Here is a 27490-nt window from a genome sequence, read left to right on the forward strand (position 1 = left end):
TATGTTCCTGTTTTCCTTATTTGGTCCTTCCTGTTCCTGTCCTCGTCATGTGAATTTGTCTCCAGCTGTGTTTGAGTTATTAGTTCATTTGATCCCAGGTGTGTCTCGTCATCCCATTATCCTGTCATGTGTTTAAATAGTGTTCCCTGTGTTGAGTTCCTTCGTCTGCTGTTAAACATTGTGGTACAAATGTCATACCTGAGTGTTAACCTTTGTTGATTGTAAAAAATTAAATTCCAAGAATAAGTATTCTCCAGTGTCTCCTTGTGCACTATGATGCTTATGTATATTTATTAGTGCTGGGCAATGATTAATCACATCCAAAATAAAAGTTTTTGTGTACATATGTGTATATTTATTACGTGCGTATTTGCATGCATAACACTTATATTATTTACACAAAAACTTTTATTTTGGATGTGATTAATTGCCCAGCACTAATAAAATATTTATATATAATTATTTCTATTGTTTTTGAAGTGATTAAAGTTTCTGTTTAATGTACTAACAAGAATTTATGTTGAAACTAAAATATACTTTAATGCAATTTCTATTGAAACTTAGCTATATGTCATGTATTTAAATATACATTTGCAATTACACATAGAGCTGTGCTATTATCGTAAAAAAATATATATATATTTTAGGTATGAAACCGTTTCACAAAAAGCCTTTTAAACAACACAGGATAATTTGTCTTACAACATTCATATTATGACTGAAATACTAGGATTTAAATATTTATAAGTGAGTCACTGAATCATTTATTCAAACATTTTTTTGTATAATTTATTCAAATTAATTAAACGTTTTTAAATAGACTGCAGAAATTAATATTTTGTCACAGCCTCTAGCAAATTATGTTATTTTGCATGATTCAGAATCATAGGAGAATTGTGATTTCAAACATAAAAATTAATGATTCTCAATTTATCCAGAACCGTGCAGCTCAACACACATGTAATGATGAAGTGGAAATGTAGTACATTTATAATATGTTAACTTTAAATATAATTTTGGAATGACAAAATTACAATTAAGTACAGGCACATTCAATACAACTGAGGATATCTCATTTTCACAAATTTCTCATTTATACAAAGTCATGCAGTTCAGAATTTTGAAATTGCATAATAGTGTTTATAAAATAATATATTTAGTTAAAAAAGACATTTTAGGAATATATATATTATATATATACTTTAGCAGACAACTATAAATACACACACACACACACACACACACACACACATATATATATATATATATATATATATATATATATATATATATATATATATATATTAGGGCTGTCAAATAATTTGTAAATATTTATTAATATCGATTATTAGAGTTTTGTTTACATAATATTTTTTTTGTTATTATTTTTTTTTTTTTTTTTTTTTTTTTATTACACACACATCATTTTTTTTTTTTTAGAAGAATATGTTTTGTTTATATATTAAATATATTTATATATAATATAAAATATAAGAATATAAATATATAATGTATATACATGTAAATATTTTCTAAATACATAATTTATGTGTGTGTATTTATATATACATAATAAATATACCCTGTACACATACATATATTATGTAAACAAAACTTTTATTTTGGATGTGATTAATCGTGATTAATCATTTGACAGCCCTAATATATTATATATATATATATATATATACACAGGAGTCAACATTTGAAGTGTTCATAAAGTTGTCCTAAGACAAGAGTGCATTTTGTTTTTAAGTTTTAGGACAACTTTGATGAAAGGTTTTGATCCACTTCAAATGTTGACTACTGTATATATATATATATATATATATATATATATATATATATATATATATATATATATATATATATATATATATATATATATATAGTTTTAATATTAAGAAGTGTTTATAATTTAAAATGAACAGTTTTGTAATGCAATACTGTATGCAAAATTTTAAGTTGCTGTCAATATTTTTCTATTTTGGTTTAGTAATGGTTAAAGCCCTTGAGGAACAGATGTAATCTAGCTGACTGTTCAGTCTCTGTAGCCCAGCCTTTGGCTCTCTCGCCCACTATCCAATCTGCTACCTGACACCCATCCAGCCTTATTGTTTTTTTCAGGGTTGATTCTGAAATGGCAAAGATCTCAGCAGGTTCCACCTCATCGGCCATATTAGGAAAGTGCAAGTTGTGACATTTAATAACATTGTGGTCTGTGAGTCATCCAGCATGTGTGGGTGTGTTATTGTGTGTACAGGTGCATGAGTATTTTTGTGTGTGTGTGTGTGTGTGTGTGTGTGTGTGTGTGTGTGTGTGTGTGTGTGTGTGTGTGTGTGTGTGTGTGTTTGTCTGAAACAGATTATCTATTTCACAGAGGCATCAATCTCAAAACTATCACGGACTGCAGTGTGTCATTCTCCACTCACATAAGTCATTCTCAATATCTCATTCTAGCCATTCCTAGGATTAAGATCTGTATCAATCAAAACAATTCATTATAACTAAGACTGTGACCAAAATAACAACAACACTGCAAGTTCTTCAGGTATCTGGAAGAGTGACTCATCTTTTAGAATGTAATAAATGTCGTACCTGTAGAGTTTGAGGGTGACCGTTCCATAGACCGTGGCAAATCCGAGCAGACGAACCCATCGCAGTAGTATACAACGGAAAACACTCGGCTGGAAGTACAGAATCACCACCTAGAAGATAATTAATAGGCACTTAAATGGAATATGCATTTATTTTAATATCTGGATATCTATTTATTCAGATAAGAGGATGTTTGATATGAGACAGCTACTGTTTTGTCCTTGACTGATGGATGAAAAAATAGTTTTATTTTTCTTTAGTTACACTAGAAAAAGTGTAAGTAAGGGATAATATAGTCTAGATGTTATCGTAAAAGAACACCATAACTAAATAATCACAGTTTAATAAGCTGCGATAGAAGAAACTAGAAAATCTAATTAATTACATATACTCATTAATTAATAATATTTGCTGAAAAAAGCCCTGTATATATGTACATAATAAAAGGCCTGTATATAATAATGTCTGCAACCTTTTTGTAGCAAAATAAAATTTTCTCACTGTTTTTTAGCATCTTGCACCATGAGCAGCACATTATGTACCATTCTGTTATGCTTCGTCCAGCTGTCAAATTTCATTGCATTTTTTTTTTTAATAATTTTGGATTATACTAAAATAACATTATATTTGCACACACTAATTTACAAATAAATAAACAAACAAACAAAAAATGACACATTTAAACATCCCTTTATTGTTGAATTTGTATAAGGAACTAATGGACAACTAACATCCTATCAGCAGCTTTTCTTTTCTTTTTCTTTTTTTTTTCTGAGGACACCTGAAGGTACATAAACCAGAAATTCACTTTTCATTTCTTTGCTCATCACTCCATCCAGACTTGCATCAAGCCTTAAACCTATTACAAAATGCAGACAATCTCTATGATGTGTCAGTGATGTGCGCTTTCATTGATCTTTCCATCCATCATCCTTATCTGTCATAGTTCTCCAAACAAACCCGTCAGATGCCAAGGAATCTAACTGAGAATTCCAGCACATCACAGCAGTTCCGTTGCATCCAGCGAGAGAGAGAGAGAGAGAGAGAGAGAGAGAGAGACACTAAAGGTGAACTGTAATTGAAGCAGAACCTCACAGCTGTGCCGCCCCCTCTGTCCCCCCCGTCCTGGCCTCCGCTCAATCTCTCGATGTGCAAACAGTGATGCGACGCTCTGTGTGTAATCTAATAACAACAGTCTGCTCACTTCTCAGGAAGCTCTATTATTGGATTTATTATGGAAAAATGATTCCGAGCAGATTAATTGCTCCAGCACAGACTCTTCTGTCTTAATTAAGTTGAGGAAAACTAATGACAGACACAGAGGCACATCCGTAGGGGGGCTCCTGCAGACCCCCACAGCTCTCTAACACACTTCTACAGCTACCACACAAATCTACTAGGCTGACATGATCGAATAGTGAAGATGCACATCATCAAATATTTATTCTGCTATTTAAAGTCAACACGAGAAGCTGTTCAGCATTGGTAACTCATTTAAGGGTGAGACTATATTTTATCCAATTGAAATTAGATAAAGATAAAGACAACTACTATTTAAAAGTCTTACCACCAAAACATATAACAAGGCAAAACAGAAATAATTCTATTTTTATTTTTTGTTATATATAAAGACATGTAGATGGTCTACAAATGATACATTTTTGAAAAATTGAAATCTTTTTTTTTTTTTTTTTTTGTAAAAGAAACCAGAATAATACTTTGAATCCTTCAGTTATAGACATTCGGTTGCCCTTTCATAACTGTTATCACAACATAAAAAAAAAAAAACATGTATTAACTCTTAAATAAAATACTTAATTTTCAAAGCATTGTGTCATTGTAGCTACTTTGATCCCAAGTCTTTCCATTGCATTTACTCGTGTCTCCAGCAGATGTCCTCTGTGTTTCGAGCGCAGTGTTATTTTGTGAAGTATGGTTCACTGTTTCAGAAAGCTTTAGCCCTCCCATCAGATTAGCAGCTCCTTATCCATCAATACTATTTTATGAAGCAGTCAAAGAGGTATAACATACCTGGGCTGCTTCCCAAGACCATTATAAACTAATATATTAGCACCAATGGTTTTTACAATGTACTTGGGCATATGATGTTTTGGGAAATACAGCCCTGGTCTGGAGCATCCGAATGGTGAAGTTATGGCATCTACCAGCAGGTGCTAACTCCTAATGCTAACCAGTCAAACCTGACCTTGTCAAAATGGTGAATTTAAGCACAGTGTCTGGGGAAACGCATTACAAGTGACACGAGTTATGTAATCAGATTACTTTTTAAGTAACTATTAAAATAATGCATTACTTTTAAACGCACAAGGAAATATCTAAGTTACTTTTTCAAATACGTAATGCCAGTTACTTTTTTGTCCCATATGCTGACTGACAGCTCTCCTGTCCGCATGTTGAGAGAAATCGGAAGTGCAGAGGCGATGTGTAAATATGATGGTTATTGTTACTGTACTTTTAGACTAAACATGAACATGCATTTCTCATCTCACTTGCACAAAAACAGATTCAGTATTCATGGCTTATTCACTTCACTTTAGGTGTAAAAGGGCTTTTACATTTGCTCAGAAAATTAACTTTTTTATATTAAAAACAAACAAGTAAGCTCATCCCAGATGTGAAAAAGTAACACAAAATGAATGTAACACATGACTTTCAATAAAAAGTATCTAAGTAACACAATACTGTAATGCATAACTTTTCCCTAACACTCTTTATGTGTATATTACTGTGATAGATGGTCATTACTCTGTGTGTCACCAAAGTGTGCACTTGGGGAAGGACTGCAAGTGTTTAGGGCACCAACATAAAAAAGGGATGTTTCTTAAAGGCACAGTGACAAAAATGACTGCACAATTGTAAGGGTCAGAGAGAGGGTGGAGAATGGATGTGGAAAGCTAAACTCAGATAAACGTAATGACCCATTTAAATGCAATTTTAACATCCAGTGGGGCAGAATTGTGTTTAAGATGTAGTGTGTGTGTGTGTGTAATAGCTGCCTAAGATCCTTTGGCAGAAGTGTGTGTGTGTTGTGGTTGTCAGGGGAGCATCCAGTCAGCCAGCTCTTAATTAGAACTGGGAGTACCACACGCCTCCAGCAGAACAGTTTTAACCAGTCACTGACAAACCATGCAAAACTAACACTTTACACCTCCTCATAAATATCTGATGCAGAGTAAACAGCACTCCTCTCAAAAATGACTTCATTGTCAGCATAATATTCATCTCAACTAAAGTTACATCACTGTTGGAACCTGTACCCTGTCAGCAATATCTATAGGAGTGACTAGAACCGCAGTGTTTCAAAGGCCTGCAATGTGTCAAAACGCAATTCATAGCGCAACGCAAGTATGCACAGCATCTCAGCTTTGTTGCAAAGGGAAGCTAGGGTGAGCATTAGCATAAACTGTCATCTTCTACATTCAGTTTCCCTTTTCAGGTCAACTAATGTGAAGCAGCAGTTTGAAGAGAATCTTGCTGAGCAAGTGAAAGTTAGTTAAACTGTCAACGGGTATAACAACTTGAATAACGCATTCGATGTAGTGACACAGAAGCATGAATATAACTCTATCGCCCCCTTCAGTAGTGAAGTTTGTATCTGGCAGACAGATAAAAGAAAGTACATTAAATTTGTACAACGGGATAACACACTAGCAACACATTGGGCTAGTTTGCATCTGCGTACTGAAAGTATATTTTGAGTATGCAGTGTGTTTTTAGGAAGCTTTATTACAATTAAAGACTCAGAATTGAATTCTTGCATAGTACATATTGTATTATATATACTACATACTGAATACTTTCGAACTGTATATGAAACAATACACAGTCTACAACAATACAGTTTAAACAGTAGTATGCTACAAGGTTGTCACATAATATAGTTCAGCAGTATAAAATTTGCATTCTGTCAAAGCGTGTGCATGAGTGTAGTATGACCGCAAACAGTATATACTACAGTATATTTTCCATGTTGTCATTGTCATGTGACCTACAGTATTATGTCACGTTAGTTGGTCATTTCTACAAATATCAATTTGTGAATATGGCAAGTTCTCTCGTTACCTTTTGCGCAACCCAGGCTCATTGGAAAAATGTGCCTGTGGTGACACTTCTGCAAAATGATATTACACTGCTTCTTGCACAGTTTGTGACACTTTCAAAATGCTATATAATGGCACATAAATCATTATAAGTTTCATTCCAAACAGAATACAGTTTTCTTATGCTGATTATTCTAAGTGTGGAAATTAAATGTCCGATGTGTGGTGCTAAAAGGATAACATTTTACCACATTTGAAAATGACACATCACCTAGATTAAACCCTCTCCTAAACCGATAGTGTTAAATGATTAGTTCACCCAAAAATTTAAATTCGGTTATTATTTACCCACCCTCATGTAATTTCAAACCTGTTAGACCTTCATCTTCGGAACACAAATTAAGATATTGTTTTTGATGAAATCCGAGAGCTCTCTGAACCTCCATCACAAGACCCTTGATAATGGCAGAGGACTATCCCAGGAGAGAATAAATCGTTGAATAAAAAAGTTATTTTTGCTTTCTTTGTGCATAAAAAAGTATTCTCATAGCTTTGTAAAATTATGTTTGAACCACTGATGTCACATGAACCATTTTAACAATGTACTTACTACTGTATGTTTCTGTGCCTTGAATGTGGTAGGACCCTTGCTGTCTATGAAGGGTCTGAAAGCTCTCGGATTTCATCAAAAATATCTTAATTTGTGTTTCGAATATGAATGAACTATCCCTTTAACAAAAACAAACATGAAAAATGCCTTTGCTGAAGCAACCATTTTAGTCAGTTTCTACAAGTCCTTAAGCTCTTTTATTGTGACTTGTGTTTCATGGGACTCATACCTGATTGCTTTGCACAAGTGTAATGCTGTACCAGGTGAGCTACCGAGCAAGTTTACTACAACTGAAAAGCCATACACATGTGACTGGTTATATAATGCAACTTGAAAATGCATTAATTTAGAAATAAAGCAAGATGGTATTAGTGTTTTGAGGTCCTAGCATGTCCTAACAAGTCTTTATAGTTAATTTACATTATTTGACACCTGCAATGAAGCTGGAAAGCTGGAAACCACAGTGAACTTATAATGTATATGTATTTTTTTTTTTTTTTAGACAAAAATGTAGGTAGAGGCACATTTTTCGAATGAGCCTACTGTATGTTGCTCATAGAATAATGCATTGGATATGCATTTAAGAATATTGCAAGAAATAATACATCATCCAAATGTTTTTGCCTACTTTTTCATGACACTAATTTGATACTGCTTACGTCATGCAGTAGTGTAAGTAGGACGTGTGGAATATTGAGATGTAGAGAAGTAATCAACAATTGTTTTGTCTTTCAAATCCAGTTATGTGTAAAAAATGTCTTAGAATTTAAAAATGTCAAGTGATGAAATTATACTGCTTCAGCTACCAGGGAACATTCTCAGATGTTTTGCTAACATTCTGCCAAGGTTGTTCAAAGTTATGAACAAACATTCATCCAGCATTCTAAAAATGCTGGGTTAAATACAACCTAGTGCTGGGTGAAATTTGGACAAACCCAGGATTTGGGATGTTTTGACCCAGCGGTTAGGTAAAATGGGTTAAATGTTTTAACCCAACCTTCTGTGTAGTAACCCAACCGCTGGGTCACAAACATCCCAAAAATCTGGGGTTTGTTCCATATTTTCACCCAGCACTAGGTTGTATTTAACCCAGCATTTTTTTTAGTGTAACATTAAAGGAATGTTCATTCAGCATTATCTGTTCTTTAATAAATGTCTCAAAAATGCCCAATTACCTTTTAGTTGTGATCTTTGTTGCTGTTTTGTTGTGGGTGTGGTGTGCTTTTTGTGTGTGTGTGTGTGTGTGTGTGTGTGTGTTTTTGTTTAGAATGTTTAGATAACATTTTAAAGTAATGTTCCCATAATGTTCGCAAAATAATAAAATCTAATGTTTTTAAAACTTTTTTTTTTTTTTTAAAGGACGTTTTGAATGTTCAGAGAACTTTGATAAATAATGTTTTTGTAACTTAATGGGAACGTTAGCACAATGTTCTTAGTGCAAATATTTGTTAGCAGGGACGTCTGATTTGACACGCTGAAAATTGAAGGTCAAGTAAAGCAAATTGCATTCTGGGATGCATTACAGAAGTGCACTCTGGTAGTATACAGCACATATTTGCAATAGTACTAGCTTTGCAAGTGCTCCATACGTATAGAAAATTCACACATTGTGCACAGTATACATAGAGAGAAAAAAAAAAAGAAAAGTATTTACCTATCATCTCCTCCATGCCACTCACAGCAATGCATCATGGACTTGCATTGATGGCCAGTTGAAAGTTTTGATCCACACATACATCAGTCAAAAGATCAATGAGAATTAATGTAACCTGACCTCTGTGTGTGTGTTGTGGATGTGTGTCCAGCACCAGAGCCCCATCCAAAACATGAAAGACAAGAAGAACAAACATCTGAGCTGCGTAATTATCCCCATCAGTGTGTTGCAGATGTGCCACGACCCCCCTTTCGGGAAACCGTGTCGTGCTAATATCCGATTAGCAGAACATTATGGTCGTGTCCCCAGCAGTGGAAAAAGATGCAGGCACATGGTTATTTGGCTCCTAGCTCTGAGTCAGACGAGGATGTGCCGCAAACTCTGGGGGGAAAAAAGCCGAGAGGAGGGCGACGGAAGTCCACGTTTGCCTGGATCGGTGAGGCGAGAACTGTATATTTGCATGCCTGCGGGAAGTCTCACTGCGCTCGGAGCGTTACAAAACACCCAGACAGCGCTTTCAAGTGGCTGATTCCTCAGAGGGGCTTTGAGAACCACACAAACGCAGTTGCCGTGGCGAGAGACGACAGAGAGCCAGACGGTAACCAGGTTGAGAAAAAACACTGAGTTATCCAATACTACACGATAGTGTAACGATATCACTAAACCTTCATATTTTTTAACCTTTGATCTTGTTATAAATATAGTATGTTTTTATTCTGTAATGGCTTAAAATGGTGATTTACTATTTACTATGCACTATATTTACATCCAAAATAGCCATTGTTGCCAGTTTGACTCAGAATAAGTACAATAATGTGAGTATTATATTACAGGCACACAAAAAGGTAAATATATATTTTATATTATTAGCAAAAGACTACATTGAATACACAGAATACATATAATTATGAAATCATTTGGAAATATGATGTCTAGCACCTACTGTAACACTAACACCTTAAAAATACAAAAACAAAATTTACAACAAAAAAAAAAAAAAAAACTACAAAACCTCACTCTTGCGGTGAAGGGGTTTAGCTGAATGTCAGGGCAGTACGAAACGGAAAAAGGAAAGAGACAGCTCTGACATTTCCACGGTTTGCCCGGAGCACTTACATCCACTCTAAATTTAGTGATGATGAAAGAACTTAATGACGAGACCTTCCCTCTTCCCAGAAAAAACTGAATCTTATTGAGAAGAGAGAGATGAAAGAGAGAGAGAGCGAGGTGTGCACAGATGGAGGCAGCTGCATACTTGACGCATTTGTCTCATCTTTGGGGATTGCTGACTTTTCTAGAGCTCTCATCCATCAGAGAAACATGCTGTTGGGTCACACCCTGCTACACAGCACACACACTTGCATGGGTTCAGGCCACTTACTAATTTTACCTGTTACTGCATCATTCATGAATCCGTACATCTAAACACCTGCATAAACGGCTCTACATTTGAATTTAAAGATTTTTTTTTTCTTGCATCACAATGGTTATAATTTTCAGTTTTTCTCATGACCTTTTTTTCACCCTTTCCCTAACCGCAGAATAAACAGTGGGTCTTCTTTTAATAGATGCCACCTTCTATACATACTTCTATGTGTAAATTATCTCTGGTTATGACTGGCTAACCAGCGGGCGTAGATCTGGAACAAATCATACTCAAACAGTGGTGTAACACTAGCTTTCAAAAAGTTTTGGATCAGTATACTGGTTGTTTCTGAGTCTCTTACGATCACCAGACTAGTTTATTTTTTTATCAAAAATATAGTAAAAACAGTAATATTATCAAACCTTATTACAATTTAAAATAACTGTTTTAGATTAAAAGGTCACTTTATTATTTGTGATGGTAAAGCTGAATTTTCAGCAGTCTTCCAATATTTCCAGTGGTGTCAATATATCAGATTTTTTTTTTTTTGTGGAATATGAAAAAAAATAATAATTTTGAAAACAATTTTTTTTTTTGCTGAATAAAGGTATTAATATAGAAGATAACCATAAATCCAAATATAAATAGTTTTTATAGTTGTTGGCATAATTATCAAAAAAAAAAAAAAAAACACATCCCTTTAAGTTACAATTACAATGGAAGATGGATATGAACTTCACAGAAACGTAAGGCTTGTAATTTGTATAAAAGCAGTTACATTAATTCTTCTTGCCGAGCTGTAAAATTGTTCTCCATCATTTAAGGGTCCATTTTCAGGGTTTTTCATGGCCACACAAATTGGAATTTCATAGAAAGGCTATTAAGGTGGCGCATATTGTTTGCTCCATCGTTTTGGAAAAGGATTCATCAACATTTGAATAATTAATGAGTTGTTAATAAATTTGAAATGCCTCACGCTGCAACCACAGACCTGTTTCTTGTTTCTTTCCTTCTTTTCTTTCATTTTTTTTTTTTTTAATAAAAGGAGTGACAAGTTGAAACATTGGGTGAATACTGCAATATGTGAATATGTAAATGTGGATGGTATGTTTTTAAGTGCAAATGTGGGACACTATTACCACAGCATTAAAATGTCCTCTTAAATAAAATAAAAAACAAACAAACACATAAATCCATACAAACGATAAGGTCTACAAGGCCCAGGTGATGAGAGAGCACCTGACTGCCTGTTCCCTACCTCAGCAAAACTAGAGGTAAATGCCAGTGCATACTGGCATACAAAACCCGCTCTCTCTTTCCTTCCCCTTGTTTGTAACTCTCCATTAATAATCAATGCTGAGTGTGGGAATCACAAGTGATATATCCTTGCTTGTTTCAGAAGATTGTGGTGGGTAATATGATGTGAAAGGTTGCGATCGGATGTTTAAAGTACCACAATGATTGTTATGAAGGGCTATTAGCAGCATCATCCAAAATTACGCAAATAAGCCATTCCTATGAATATAGTTACAGCCTCTTAAAGGTGTTTTCACAAACTAGCAGGGTCTCAAGTGCCTTTATTGTTTTTTACAATATATGCTTACAATGCATATAAAACGAAAAAAGGACTATGTGTTTTTAGAACAATGGATTGTTATTTTTATAAATTAAATGCAGTAGTTGATGATCATGTATTTATTCTAAATGTGGTGATGCAGTTATGATCAGTTTGCATAAACTGAAAGACCTTAGATGTAGAATTTACCCCTACAACACGCAAGCAAATCTGTAAAAACATGAATCACGGTTTTAACTAATCGGAGGTAACAAATTCTTAATTTCACTTGTGCAAAAGTACACACATTCCCCATACTTTAAAAAGATTAATTGAAAAAAAAGGAGAAAAAAAGGTCACCCCACATTTCCAGCTAAAAACACAATCAAGACTATCTTAGTTGTATTTGATAGAAAAGAAAGTCATATTAAGGACGAATAGAGGAAGCTGAATAAAATGATGAGAATAATTTCCTGGGTGAACTATTCCTTTAAAAGCAGCAAAATAAAGACCATTTCCCCGGTGAAACTGTTTGTGAGAGGTACTGTCGTGCCGTCGGCTCATCTGTGTCCTGTGGGCACTAGCCTCTGGAGTGTAACCTGAGAACAGTGTTTCCTCATCACTCACGACACCATCCACACAAAAACACACCTCCTCTTCAAAGCTCGCAGGGCAGTCACTCCACACACTTCTTACAACACACCCCTTCAGGGGCTCCATCCACTCAACAAGCCGAGGCCAAAAAAGCATTTATTATTTACCTTTACATAAAGTCCCTGGAAGATTTATCTTAATGCCTCCCGCTTTCATTTTTTTTTTTTTTTCTTTTCTTTTTTTGTGAGTGTCTATAACCCCCCTGCAGCTCACTTTTTTCTTCGTCATTCTCAAAGAAAGCACCCCATTTATGTAACATGTCGTTTTCTCCTCTGCACATCTTTGAAAGTCTTTGTGTTAAGATCGAAGAGAAAAAGAAAGCAGAGTAGGATTGGACCTTTCAAAGAGTGTTTGAACACATTGTCTCCCCAAAACACACCAACCGCACACAACACACTCTCTCAGAGATTGATAAACACTGCAGTTCAATCACGACCGGCAGAGGGAATTCACACATGCCTATGGCCATCCGACACCATGTGTGGTGGAATTACCAGAGAAACCCTATTAGTGGCTGTCAGTCAAAAACTCACATCAAACTGCTGTGATTGGACAGAGGAATACAGGAACCAGATAGTGCCCAGGTCAGGGAAGTGTACAAACACAAAGCAGCAGAAAAGAGGGGCCCGTGAACGAAGTAGTACTAATATACTAATAATAGTACTTGTACAAGTATCTGCATTATTCATAGTATACTGTTTAAATTATTTCTGAGGCATGGAATACCTGATGACAACCACAGCATCTGTGCTGAGTTACTGGGAACCGTGCATTAATCTTAAATCTTTAATTTCATTAGATGAATGAATCAAAAGTACCGTACCAAACAATATTTATATTTTTGTTATTTAAGTTTCTTTAGGTTGAGAAAACCATGTTAATGTCATATTACGTTTGTACTTTTTTTTTACTTTTCATGTACTCCCAGGTTCATCCTAAAACATGGTATACATGTTTACCGTTTATTAAAATTAAGTGTGCTTAATTCTTTACTTACTGTTCACATTTAGTGTATTAAAATATCAAAAAAGTAATTATTAAAAAAACTGTACTTGCAGATAATATAATATTAATGAAATAAAAGGCCATGTTAGTGTACTTTCAAATTATACATTTTACTGTAAAGTACAATTCATATAATTGTTTTTTTACAAGCTTTTGTAATACTTTAAACAGTAGTTATTTTGATTTTTTGACTAAAGCACATACTTGATTATAATTTTAACTAGTTTTTAATGTAGTTTTACACTTAAAATGAATATATATTTTATTTTATATTTTTATTTTGCTAAATTGCAAACTCATTACAAATGTGTAATTCTTTTTCAATTATATTTATTATAATTATATTTAAATATACAACGCTTCAATAGAAATGACGTTAAGGTTTATTTTAGCTTCCCATCAATGTTTGTTAGTACATTTGACACAACTTTTTAACCATAAATCAAAGACAATACACATGTTTATAAACTTACATTTAAAGATATACTACTTAAGTGGGTATCTAACTGCATTGAATAAAATACATTTTTGTTTAATTGAAATTAACATGCAGTTAAGCATCTAAAATAAATTAAGAATATTATTTCTGTAATAAGTACTATTTTTAAAAGTATGTAACACTGTACTTCTTTTTCACAGGGGACTCTTTAGTATAGTATTTGTTAATTGACATCACTTCCACCATTCCATACATGTCTTCTGAAAATAAATCTACGGATGTTCTGTACTGAGGACATCTCTAACGGGTTCAGGAATGAATGCCGGGCAATGATGCTGAGATAGCATGACTCAGTCCTTCAAGCCGCCTCGCTTCATCAAGGGGTAAGCACTTTCACAATGCGCCTTTAATAAAGAACTTCCGCTCGCGGAGCCGCATGTGGTGGTTTCAACAGCTGGCCGCTGTGAAAGCTCGGAGCAGATGAGATGACGGTCCGAAGCCCTCTATGCAACTGAATGCTGTTATTTATTACAGTCATGCATGATCATTAGCTGGCGCGGTTCTTCATCTCCACCCCACACCCAATCTCCAGGCACTTGGTAACAAAGGCCACGGATCATGCCGTTGATTTGCTCAAACTGACGTTTAATGCTTCCATGCAAATGTTGATGCATGATTCAGAAGTTCCACCGTCTTTGGGTTTGCAATTTAGCATTTCCATGAATTGGACACAAAATATGGCTTGAAGAACTTTTCTTCAGTAAATGCCAGTGAAAGGATAACCTCGGCTAGTCATGCTTTTATAATTATTGGAATTCTTGTTTTTATTTTTACTTAATAGCGAGAGTAGAGACAGGAAAGTAGGTGATTTTTTATTTTCTATTCAGTTTTGTTTATTTATTTATTTCTATTGTCAATACAGTCTTGTTTGGGTCATTTTTCTTTTCATGAAGGAAAATAAATAAATAAAAAATAATAAGAAAAAAAAAATTGGTAAAAAATTAGCCTAAGTTGGGCTTTGTTATTTGTAGTTATTGATAGAAATTCCTGGCTTCCCTATAAATTAAAGAAAATATTTGATTGATGTTTCCTTCTTACAATAACCTGGCCAAAATTACTGAATACTTGAGTCTGACACTATAGTGAACTTTATAATGTGTAAATGAGAAAATGCAAATGAATTTATCCATCATGCTGTGTACAAAAGAATTCAATTAACGTCAAGTTTAACTTTAGATGTCACATTTATTTATTGTTTGTTTGAGTAATTGATTGACTAAAGGATCGATTGGGAGAATCTTCATAATCGTTGTATAATTAACTGTTAGATACAGAAGGTCAAGACATTTAATGAAGTGTTTGAAGTGTTTAAACCTTTAGCTACTTTTCAAGTGGAGTTTAATTTTAATGTTACATAATGTAGCAAATAAATATGTCTCAGCAAATTTAGCTTCTTACTAGCGTTAAAAAAAAAAAAAAAAAATTAATGGGACATGACGGTGGCTCATATTCATGATCTGATACCATCTGATAAGCACCTAAAACCACAAAGTGTACAATAGTGCTCTTTAGAATAACTAATAAATGTATTTTATTATTGGTAGACAAGATGTTGTGGTTTTGTTATTGAAAGCGTGAATGATAAAGCTGACTAAGGCAGAGATCAATGAGACAGACATCTCAAGGTCAGAACATAGACCATCTGCTTATTGATCCTGGATTGGTTTTAGCTGGAAACCCACATATATTCTAAGAAATTGCCTTATGTTCTTTAAGAGGTGGTGAAGTGTGTGTGGAAGGTGCGTGATTATAGCACAATTAATAATGCAAAGAGGTTCCTGTCCTTCAGAGGAAGCAGAAAGCTTATAAATTAAACATTTGCTTTATATGCGTGAACATAATGCTAGCCGCCAATCCATTCAATCAATCATTTGGGAGATTCTCGTGTAGCTGCATTCAAAGGTCCTATATTGAGTGATCTAATGCTCCGTTTCCTAGCAGTGATGACCTTATGCCATCCATCAACTTGACCCCTCTGGGAAGCTTCTATGTTCTTATATACCAGATGGACAAATGCAGGATTAGACATAGCTACACCTTTTCCCAATACCAATAATAATTGAGCACCGGCAGAGGTCATTCCTGGAAACGAGTCTAATTGCTAAGGATGGAGATGGAGCGTGAGAGACTGGTGGTTTCTGGTCCATAGGCGGAAAGCGGTACAACCCTCACCAGGTGTGTTTGTAAGGTATGGAGTCCAGAAATGCTTGTGCAATAGCATGGCTGTAAGTTCGACAGTGCACAGCGAGAAAAGAAGCTACATTTGGATATATTGTAATATATTTGGTAGTTTGATTTTTTTAATTGATATGGTTGTATTTCTAATGATATTTTTTTTATGTTTAAAATAAGATGAGAAATCTTTGAATTAAAAGGCGTTCACCCAAAGAGTGAAAATTCACCCTCATGTTGTTTCAAATACAAGGAGAACCCAAATTAAGATATTTTAATGAAATCATTGGCTTTATGACCTATAGACATCAAGGGAACGGCCGTTCAAGGCCCAAGAAGGTATTAAGGACGTCGTTAAAATAGTCCATGTGACATCAGTGGTTCAACCGTAAATTTATGAAGTCACAAGAATACGTTTTTGTCCACAATAAATATACTAAATAATGAATTTATTCAACAATCTCTTCTCTTCGTGTCAGTCGACTTGTGATCACAAAGTACCAAGCATCGTCCAGGAGCGGTGTTCTGACATAGAACCGGATCACCCTCTGTTACAAGCAGAAAGAGATGCAGCAATAGCAAGAAATAAAACCGCGTCTTGAAAACATCTAAGATTTTGACAAAGGGATGACTTGCATTTTTCCAGTCTAACTTATAGACTGTCAGCCCAAATCTTTTTTTTTTGTTAATCTGGTTGAAGTATAGATACTAGGGTTTAAAAAGACTTTTGTAGAAGTTGAAATTATCAACAAGCTTTTTACTCAGAGTGAAAGTGTAAAAGTACTGGTTTCAAAACTACTTAAAGTATAAACGGAAAAGGAATGGTAGGGGAAAAAATGCCATAAAGAACAAAGCTTGGAGTCAGCCTACCCCACCTCCTCAAAAAAAAAATTTCTAAAAATTTGGGATGAACTAGGCTACCTGTTTCAGCCGCATATATGCCCATTGAAAATATGAATGCACTTTAGTTTAATGCAAATAAAGAACTAGAGATATGATGACTAGTTGCCTATAAGTATTGTAATGGTGCAAAAAGTCAAACTTCAGAGGCATGTATCAATAACCTTTAATGGAATGTAAATGTACATCAAGCTTAGCTGCAGGAATCTGAGGCCAATGGACAAAGAAAACTGGTGTACCAAGACGGAGCTTAGTAACAATTACCCTTGTATGGTTGTCTAGCAATAAACATTAGTGCTGTCAAAATGAATGGTGTCAGTGATTAATCAAAAATAAAAATGAAAAATAACTCATAATCTAGTACCTTCTTGACTGATACCTTCCTGTATTAAGCTACATAAAGTCTGCTATAGGGCTGTCAAAATGTTTGAAAAACTAAATTCCGGGTTTTTTTACTTATGTATTATCAAAAATTCAGATTATATTCAGAGGGTAAATGCATAATTTCAGTTAGAGATTTGAAGAAGCTTTTGGCTTTTCTCCTGAAGATTACAAGAGAGCATCGAGCAAAATATTACTAATGTACGTTTATTCAAGCATTAGAATACACGACTGTTAAGTGAATAATATTTAAAATATTATTAAATGTTTATAAACCAATTATAATTAAGTTGCTTAAACAACTATAAACAAAACAGCATCATGTAGCTATGCATGCATAGTTTAGCTTCATGTGAAATACCAATCACACAATACATTATTTATTTAAAACATGAGAGCAGTGGGATGGGAAAAACCCACCATAAATTCTCGAGATATGTTTTTAAAAGTTGAAACGAGGGGGATAACGAGTTACAAAGTTGGTATCACAACATTGTCAATTCGTTGTCAATGCATAAGCGCTAATTTATTCAATGTCACCATGCAGGAACACCTACAGTAGCTTGAGTATGGGAGGAAGAAGAAAGCACCCATTTGATAAATCAGCCAGTAGAAATAATATCTTTTAAAATATATATTTTTGATAAACGAACCTTACTAGCTGTCCTTGCTGGAGTGTGATGTGATTTGTGTCATGTGCAGGTCGCGATGGATGCATTACAAACCAATAGATTGTCGAATGTTTCTCATCCAACCACAATCAAATTCTGCTTCATCCAGGATGGCTGATTTATCTGGATAGGTTTATTTTTATTTTTGAATAGAAAACAAAAGCGAAATGAAATAGATATGAGGCTATTTTTAAAATGTAAAGAATTAGAAAGTACAGATAATTCGCGTGAAAATGTAAGGAGTAAAAAGTAAAGATGGGCTGAAAAATGAGTAATCAGTAAAAGTATAGATGCCAAAATTTCTACTTAAGTAAGATAGCAGTATTTGTGCCGTTACTTGACCTCTCTGAACTTATTTGAAACAGAATATACAGACAATGAACTAAGACGGATGGACATCTACGTCCGGTAGCTGGCTCCTGGATTAGCAGGCACAACCATTCTGCATTATGGTACTCTCCTGAACATGTAGACCAAAAACTGGCGAGAGGAAAGTTATTTTCAGATTGAAAAGTATTTAAAGTCATGATGTTTTGTTTTCTTTGCACACAAAACGTATTCTTGTAGCTTCATAAAATTAGAGATCGTATCACTGATGTCATGTGGACTATTTTAACTGATTGTCCTTTACTACCTTTCTGGGCCTGGAGCATTAGTGGTTGCGGTTGCAGGTCAAAGAAAGCTCTCGGGATTTCATCCAGAAAAATCTTTAATTTGTGCCCCCAAAGATAAATGAAGGTCTTATGGGTTTGGAACAACAAACATACGGGTGCGAAATTAATGACAAGAATTTTCATTTATTTTGGTGAACTGTCCCCCTTTAATAAAGTAAATAGGGTCCATTTTTGAATTCTTCATGGAAAGTTACAAAGAGGCTAAACTACTATAACAAGATACTTAGATTGTCATGGGTCAAGCAGGAATGTAATTTTACAGCAATAACAACAAGCGATACAGGGGGTGCTGAATGCTTTTCAAGGAAGCAGCTAACATTAATCTGAATGGTGATAATGTGAACAGGCAGCTTTGGGATAATCAAACATCATCCATTTTCATTCTTTACAAAACTCATCCTGGCTGCTTTTCTCTCTCTTTCTCATCCCATTTGGTTTGTAATCTGTGAGAATGTCGTAATGGACATGTCTGGTTTAGGTGTGGGGAGTAGTTGGCTCCTCTTTCCCACATTCGGGGTCTGGGGAGGTAATGGCTGTTGTGTCCTCTGAGTCTGAAGTGATGCAAATTACATCTAGTTGGCCCCCCCGCGGAATCAAGAGTTTTTCTCTTCCTTCAGAGCCATGTGCTGTTCCCTTGCCCCGTCATCACCAAATCCCACCTGAGATATTTCTGAGAGGCCACCTTTAGGTTAATAGGATGTGACCTGTGCTTTGTTGTGATAAGAGAAAAAAGATGGGAATACCGCAAGAGACAATGTTTGTGTTGTTAGTGTAATTGGTTTGTTATTTAACACAACAAAAAATGTAACTTTTGCCGCTTTTTTTTCTTGCTGCTTATACTGGCGAAGACCACATGCTTAGACGTTTGTTCAGACAATCTTAAAAAAATACCTGGTTGCACCAAAATTTTAATAATAAGTATGATGCTCATGGAAGCAACACAATGATTAAAGATGGGGTGTGTAAACTTGTTGAATTGGATGAATAGGTAACTACAATCAACCAATTTATGTTTACATTAAGTGCCTGTTTACATTACTGTGTAAATGAAAATATGCCTTAAAATTGTAAGGCGGTTCAATCACAGGTGTATCCAGAATACTAGCCCCCCAGATATAGCTTTTTGATTACCCCCATTTAAAATGTAACTTTAATGAATACTCAGAGTTGTATTTTTAAAGCCCACTGGCTATATGTTAGCGACGATACTAGGGTACTCTCCCCACCTGCCCTGAGCCCCAAGATGTGCATTGACGGATGATTTAGCATTACATCACTTGCACTTCAATGGATCCACTAATAAGAGTCAAATTTGTGCCACGTCCACAATGGGTTTAAAGATAAAAATTGCTTTAATAATAGAATCGACTTTTCATAACCAACAGCGTTTTCTTTTCTAAATCTAGTATCTGTGATGGACTGGCGTCACTTGGATTAGCAAGTGGATTTATCTAACTGATTAATTTTCACGAGACGGTGTTGAACTCTCCATTCTGTTGTTTATTCAATCGCACTGCTCAAGATCTATATTTAGCAAATCTGTTTGGCATGGATTAGACTAAAAATGTCATCTTGGCATGGCCTAGAGGCATTAAATGCATTTTAATAATTAGAAGGTATAAAGTGTCCCAAAGCTCTTACATTCAGTTCACACTTTAAGTAATTCAGTTAAATAAGCAATCACCCCATAGTGGCGTCCTTTTAACTGTGAAAGTATGTAAATAAAAGTGTACATTCTTGTATTTTCGCGGTTGTCAGTAAAACATAATATTTAGCACCCAGGACAGGAACCCGACGTGTCCCCCCTGTGATCCACTTGAATCCTTTTTTAAGTTCAGTGGCATGGACTGCCCCCTTTTTTTTAGGCCAACACCCATCCTGTGGCCGGTCAAACGCTTTTTGCTCAGCAGTGTGTTTGTCATTAGCCTCCTCATGGGCTGGGCTCCAGTGGTCATTTTCGCAGCGAGCCTTTTTCCTCACCATTGAGGGGAAGAAGTGGACAACTGGAGAGGGAGGAGGAATAAAAGGTCCACCGAGCCTGCTCCGCTTGATAATTGAAAGAGGGCCCTACGATGGAAGACGGTAAGCAAGCCTATGAGGTACATAATATTCATTAGCTTCTCATCCACAGATTGTGGAACTTGGAAAGGCTCAGCACATTTTATCACAGGGACCCCTTTTTGCGTAAAACATATGAGGACTTGAGGCTTATACACCATTGATGGTCAGAACCCCCAGCTCACCTAGTGCCCCTTAAAGGAACCAGAGATGCTTTTGACATGAGGGGGAGATCTGCAGTTGCTCCCGCCAAGATTAGAAATAGCAAGTATAAAAACAAGGAGTAGATTAACCAAAAAGTAACATTATTTTCATTAGTAACCTCATCCCCATGCCCATTACAACAAACCATAATTTGTTGTTTCAATGGACAACAAAATGAAACTATTCACAGCTCTTTTTTTTCCAATAAACTGTCCTGCAGCTAGACCCAAGTTTCCAGTAGTGTCGTCTCAATTTCTGGCTAATTAATGCGCTATGCCTAGATTTATGGAATCCCATAATTTTGGCACAACAGTAATCCAGAAAAATGTTACAAAATAATCCAATGGGAACACCATGTTAGCTCTGGCGAAAAAATTGTAAACAAATACACTACTAAAGAAAATATGACACTTTTTTTCAACGGTAAATTGCATGGTTGCAGTGGTTGGGGTTTCTGCTAGGTAACGGTCTGTATTTTTAATCTCTTTCCCTTCCCTGGTAGTGATACATTTTTCAACATGAATGACACAGCTTGTTTCGCTTTTCCCCTGCCAATTGAGATTTGAGTTATCTCCATCAGTTCTGAACCAAATCTTCTGAAATACACGTGAAGAATAAAGATCTGTGGAAAACTCAGAAGGATCCTGATCAGGATCCACCAAAAATTCAACAGTCAACTGAATCTGATACCATAATGATACTGAGAAAATGGCCCTTCCGATTAATCAAGCCCTGACATTTGTTTAAATGTCTACTGATCAAAAAACAAAATTAGTGCTTTAACCTATTACGTTTACGTTTTCTCTGTTTTGGTACTAGGATTTACACAAGCTCCAGTCTAGATCCAGAAACACCTAGAAGAGAGTGATGCCAGGCCCCTCAGAGACCCTCAGAATATGCGAACCCCTAGACAACATATTTTGATTGCATCATTGCTTTGATGTAAATATTGTTAATCGTCTGTTTGTTTTACGTCTTTTATTGATCTTTCGGAACATTGCTGCTGTCTGTTCTGCCGTAATGCAAATAACTTGACACGTCATTACTGATAACTAACTACAAATATTGGTAGAAACATTATTTTTCTGTAAAGTTGCTTTGGCCGTGATTTGTATCGTAAAAGCGCCTTAATCAATATACGTTTAATTGGAATTGTCAATGAATATAATAGAAAAATATAAAAAATAAAACTAAAAAGGGCAACTGTACCATACTTTGTAAATGAATAAAAAATATAAATTATTATATGGACTCCCTTGTCTCATGGCAAAAACGTACCTGGGGGAACTTTTTTCGCACAACCGGCGAATACTGTACCAATAGGTACACATCACTGCAGTTTCCAAATGAAATGAACACTAGGCAGTAACAACTCTGAAACCTTTTATTCCTTTTCACACCCTTTCAAAATTACAGAGTTTCCGATTAATAAAGTGTCATTTTTTGCACAATTATTTTGAATATTTATGTTAGAAATTCAAAACTATTAAAATTAAAAATAATCCTGGCAGATTTGAAAACTGATGCTTGAATTTTGAATGTTAGCATTGCCCATTTCCGGACTTCATATCTATGAGTTTTCGCTTAGACAGTAGGTTTTGTTCGGTATCTCACAGAGTACGGAGACGTACTTGAGAGGTGAAGAGCCTCCGGTTTGAATCCCGTGTAACTACGTTTGACAAAACCGTTGAAATCTGACAGTGCATGTCGACAGAGCATTAACTTTTAGCGCCACAGTCCCCGTTATTTGAATTCTGAACCGCCGCAATAAATGTCCCTGACCGGCCACGTACTATTAACACGAATTTGTATCCTATATACAATGTAAACAAAAAAAAAAAAAAAAAAAAACGTGCCAGGGGGTTCCAACCTGTCCCTCCAACTAATACGCTCGTATAGGTCGTTTGTCCCAAATCCCTGAAATACGACCCATCAGAGCGTATACTACAATTGTGCCCCCTATCGGCAAAAGGTCGTTTTCATATTAACTTGTTTTGTACCTCTTCTTCTTTATTTGTGCACTGTGATTTGTGTCTTCGGTAGTAGCTCAGTTTGGTAGATTATTGTGTTTACATACCTTACCTCTTGATATGCAATCATGCTATCATGGGTTCGATCCCGAGAACGGACGTGCACGTTAAATGTATATGCTCCAATAAACATATTTTAGCATGATATTCTATGAGGGTTAGGTTTCAGGGGTGGTGGGTTAGGGTGTGCTCATCCGAACGAATAAGCCACCTAGTTAAATATGTTCGATTCATGTGAGATGCGGTGTAAAAAGTCCACACACTTGCATTTAAATAATGTGCGTTTTGAATTGTAATTACGTTATAACGGCAATTTTTCATGACGACAGACGCTATGCGATACTGTCCCTTTTTTTACGCCCGCTTAGAGGGCCGCTTAACTTTAAAAACGTAAATAACGGTCGTAATAAGATGCTTGCATAAACGATACCTATATGGTTCCGTTTTTGTTTTTGGAGGACAGGCTCCAGGGTTCAATCCTTTAACTGTCTGCGCATGTGTAGAACCTTGTGTTTTATCCGAGCATAACCACATTCGAAGAGTGGACTTTTCGTCTTTGAAACTGCGGTATAAAATGTGCAGTAAGGTACGTAAAAATGGTTTTTGTCAGAAGTTTGTTTTATGAGAAACCAGGTTGTATAATTGACCATTTAAAGTTAGTTAATATATTTATTAACTATGTTAACAGAAGAACGTTAAAAAATGGCAAAAATTGTACTAGAACAGTAAAATGTTTAAATTAACATTGTGGCTGTAAGCTGGCAACAAACTCTGGCAGGAAAAGAGTTAATGTGTCCTTGTTACATGTCTTACACAAGTGTAAAAACCCGAGAAGCTAACCAGAAGATGAAGCGTTAAGGCATTGGCAGCTTAATGTGACTTAATGACAAGCATCAGATATGAAGTAATGTGGATGTTCTAAAATTCACCAACACAGGTTCCCCGTTACATTGTGCGCATGGACAGTGAGTGAACAAGCAGCCAGAAAAGTGTTTGTGTGTGTGTGTGTGTGTGTGTGTCGCACATGTAATTCCGGTTTCCCCTCTCTCTCGCTCCACATCCTCCGCCTTATTCCAGACGCTGTAGAGCGCTAGTTATTGCATGTGACCATGCTTAGCAGTAGAGAGTGTGCGAGTGCGAGCTGCAAAAAAATTGCATGATTACTTTACCCACAAAGCAGAATGCCACCAGGGGAACAAGATGAGATACATCTCTGCTTCTTGATAACACTAGAATTTTTTAAAGTATAAGGGGGGAGAAGGATTGAAGATAAATATTTTTCAGTCTATATTTAGATTGGGAGCAGATTGCAGCAGAACAGACAGGCGGAGCGTTCTATCGCTGTCAGATGACACCCGCCTACACGGTGGGGGGCCGTGAGCGGGCAGATCTAGCTAGGTCTCTGAGCTTCAGATTAAACCACAAACTGAATCGAAGGGAAATGGCAGCTCTAAAAGAACAGGCGCATTCTCATTGGCTACATGTAAACTGCTAAACGTAATGTACCAGATCTAATTATTTTGACATCTAGCGGATATTTTCTCCTGTCTGATAATATTCACTTTAACGAGAGACTCAGTCAGATAACATATTTATTAGATTGGTTAATGTATACTACCAGTTGCTTTTCAAGGGCAGAGAAGTTAGTAACGTATTGTAGTTAATCCAGTTTATGTTGTATTTGGCAGAATGTGTGCATAACTGTATGACACTTGAATCAAGACAAATAGAATGATAAGAAAATATTTTACATATTTTAAAACATCAACTTATTTAATAAATAAAAAGAAAATACCATCTATGATTTCTCTGGACAAAAAAAAAAAAGTTGTGTTTATATTTTAAATATCCTTTATATATAAAATTATTATAATGATACGATAAATATTTACATGTATTTACATGTATATCTTTTTTTATATTCATCTATTCATAGTCAATATTATTTTATATTTTAAATATATTTATATATAAAATTAATTAGTATGGATTATAAAATATACATGTAAAATACATGTAAATATTTTTCAAAATCTATACTGTTGTGCTGTGTGCTTATATACACCGTAATAAATATACACAGCACACAGCCCATATTATCGTTCACAAACATTCAGTTATTTATTTTGATAATAATATATATATATAGATTATACGATATGATATATATATATATATACTATATATATTGATGAATTTTATTCCAGCTAGTTTAACTTTTTGTATACTTATGTTTAATTTGTATTTAAATTCATTTTTTATGGAATTCTATAATGAATATTAAAATTAACCAATAACTTGTACAAAAATGGAAACAAAAATGCACAAATATTACTACAACTTTAACTCACAAATTAAAATGAAATTGAAATATACAAAAATAAAACCTCATTTAAAATATTAAAATATTACAGTATCCCAATGATATTAATAGCTGTTCTTTTTTTATTTTTTATATATATCATATTTATATATAATATGTATATATATATATATATATATATATATATATATATACACCAAGAAATTCATTTAAAGTTAAACAGGACAATTTTTTTTTTTTTTTTTTACTCTACCCAAGTGAAAAAAAAAGCACTGAATGTTAATTCAGAATTTTAAAATGTTACATCATATCATTCTTAACTGTCTTACTGTCCTTACTGTCTTACTAAACCTAATCACCCCAAGAAGTTCATATATGAGATTATCAGATTCAGGAACACATTTGGAAGTGCCAAAAGCATATGCTAAAATCCTAAACTGGTACATTTCTAAAGGTAAAAAAAACATATAAAGGCCATCTGTTTTCTATGCACTTGGAATTACGGTCACACGAAGAGCGATTAATGGCTAAAATGCTCCTCCACCATCATTCCACATCATCTCAGATTATTACTTTCCCAGGACCTTGTATGTGCTAGTTGCTTTAATTACAAGCCTCTTAAAATTCAGTTCACTTTATTACGTTTTTACCCTTTCATGTCAAGACAAGTCCACAGTTTCCTGTGAATGCCACTAAACTGGCAATTAACTGTGAGCCAACGGCTTTGCTGAATTAAAGCACATGACGAACATCTGTCTAAATCAATATCTTTGACACATGGACAGCAGAGATTGTCCAACAGTGAAATATCTCACCCTTATTTTATCCCCCGCATTGCTTCAGTGCACGTATTTAGCTCCATGTGCATGCCAACAAATGTATCGTCCTAATAATGTCACTACCTTTGTAATGTGACTTTTTGCTGTATTTTATGTTGAGCTCTCACAAAATCCGTAACATCAGTGAATTCCAGCGTTGATGTAAATACTGTAGACTGACCTTTTCTCCGATGTAAACAAGTCCCTTCTTTTTTTTACACCTAAGCATGCAAAAATTACCAGATTTAACAGCAGTACATGATCATGACAAGAGTCCATAGAGCTAAACTCAAAATGATCCCGGGGGGGGGGTACACATTTCTTTAATGCTTTAAATTAGTGCCATTAAAAAGACATTCTCCAGCTAATGGCAACATTTACATTGCAGTACAACTGTCTAAGGATATTAGTCGCTAAAGTGCCATTAAGTTGAACACACCCCTAAAGTAATAAAGGTACATAATAAAAATGACTGCGGTCATTAAAGCTTACCGTGGCAAGTAGAGGAGGAGCGCTCCAAACAGATGGCCTCTAACAGGATGAGCTCCTGATGCTCTGAGTACTCTGAAACACATCAAAAACAACACATTGGAAAACCTCTTTCTTCAACGGTTTTCTCTTTCTATCAAATGGGTCAGTAAAAAGCCATTTCGGTTTGTGTACTAATGCATAACGTATGCCTTTGGCGCATTCTCCTTGGACTATTCTAATGTGTTCATCTTTGTTCCTCTTCAGACTGATTGCCTTGCCCTAGAACAAACCTTGCTCTGTTTTTAAACATTCACCTTCACATTAAGTTGATTGAATTTTATCCACTTTGAGTTTCGCCCCGATATCTCCCCCCATAAGAAAAAAAAGTGGTAACACTTTATTTTGATAGTCCACTTTACACATTCATACTAAACTATGTTTAACTTATTACAGTAAGACTACATGTAAACGATTTATCATCCCTCGGTCATAATAGTGACTGTAGAGAAGGTTTTCATTTATAAAGCTGTCCTCTGTTAATGGTTTACTGATGGGTGTTTTTTAGTGGCATTTAATGGAAATATGGAAACTGGCCATGTGATGTATTTTTTTTTAGTTTTTTTTACTACACTGAGACATGGTGTGGTATTGTATGTCGAGAGAGGCATGGCGTGATATGGTCGAACATAGCAATGTAACTACTAAGAGGGGGGTTTTTTTGTGAAGTGTTATACTGACGCCACATCACTGTATCCATGGCTTAAATTAACTCAGTATCAGTTTCAA

At 35.1% G+C, this 27490-nt stretch overlaps 1 pseudogene; it reads right to left on the reverse strand.

Annotated features, from left to right (window-relative positions):
• LOC109073662 overlaps window positions 1-27490 on the reverse strand; it is a 44417-nt pseudogene that overhangs the window by 8720 nt on the left and 8207 nt on the right.

The sequence above is a fragment of the Cyprinus carpio genome, chromosome B24 (assembly GCF_018340385.1).
Source record: "Cyprinus carpio isolate SPL01 chromosome B24, ASM1834038v1, whole genome shotgun sequence".
NCBI lineage: Eukaryota > Metazoa > Chordata > Actinopteri > Cypriniformes > Cyprinidae > Cyprinus > Cyprinus carpio.